Below are 1310 nucleotides of genomic sequence, written 5' to 3'. Positions count from 1 at the left end.
CGCTTCTGGCGCTCCCGGATCCCGTACCCGCTAGCGATCCTGCCGCCTGCCATGATGGTCCTGGGGAGGCGGCGCTGAACATAAAAAACTAGTGCGGCCACCTCCTCCACGCTGAAGATCTCCCGGGCTGTGACATTCTCCCCCCTCAAACGCCCACACGGGAGCCGGGCATGGGGTGCGGGACCCTTCCCCTTCTCAGGATGCTTCCCGGCTCCCTTTACCATGGTCTGGGCAGAAAGGAAGCTAAATGATAAAGAAGAAATAGAATAGGGAAGAAGAAAAGAAAAGAGTTTTAAAAAGTAGTTTAAAATTAACCAAAAGTAGCAGAAAACACAAAAATATAGAGCTAGAAAAATAGAGGGATAGATAATAAGTAAAATAGATTAAAAAAAACTTCAAACAAGCAAAGGATGGCAGAGATTCAGAGAGGATACAGAAAGCATGCCCAGAACCATAGCAATGAATGAGAAACAAGATGGCCGCGCCCGTTCACGACCGCGTGGGTAAGTTCGCGCAAGATTTTCCTCGCGATCACACGCGAAATTGTACTAGCGAGCCGCACACTTTGCGAGATTACACATAGCGCCCGGAAACGGAAATACGTCACGCAAACAAGATGGCCGTGCCCATGTACGACCGCTAGGGTAACTTCGCAAACGTTGCGCTACAAGCGGCTTGCGAACACGCAAAAAATCATGCGAACAAACACGCCGCAAAAAAAACTAATCGTTTATTCGCACGAATTCGCGGCTTCCGAAATCGATCTCTCACGAATTTGCGCCCCGCGAATCGCGCTAAATTGCAGAAAAACGATTTTTGCAAAACTGAAAGCACTCAGCAGGTGCAAAAGTTCAATCTTAACATTAGTAACCATTCACTCTAGTGCTTCCTGAGGGGCCCCTCCAGAGTTCAGTTGCCTATTTGCAACTATTCTATGACCCTGCTCTGACCCTCACCGCAGGCTCATAGAATAGCTACAAGTAGGCCACAAAGGTCCTGTGAAAAAAAATTGCACTGCAATAGAAAGCAAATTACAGATAAGGAAGCAGGTGCCAGCCAGACTGGAAGTTTAAATTCAGTGACACATTAATCAACCCCAAATTAATTCATGTCATTTGAAGCAGGGCAGGTGTGCTTGCTTTTTTTCACCCCCATAATCTACAGTAATAAATCAACCAGAGCGTGGCAGTGATGTACCAGAGGGTGGCATGAGTGTACCAGAGGGTGGCAGTGGTGAAACAGAGGGTGCTGTGACCCTGTGATGATGAACCAGACGTAGAAACAACATAGTCGTGGCCGTTGCGAGCCGA

This window comes from Lissotriton helveticus, chromosome 1_2 (genome assembly GCF_964261635.1).
Source record: "Lissotriton helveticus chromosome 1_2, aLisHel1.1, whole genome shotgun sequence".
Taxonomy (NCBI): domain Eukaryota; kingdom Metazoa; phylum Chordata; class Amphibia; order Caudata; family Salamandridae; genus Lissotriton; species Lissotriton helveticus.
The sequence above is the reverse complement of the archived record's forward strand: the minus strand, read 5'-3'. Positions refer to the sequence as shown.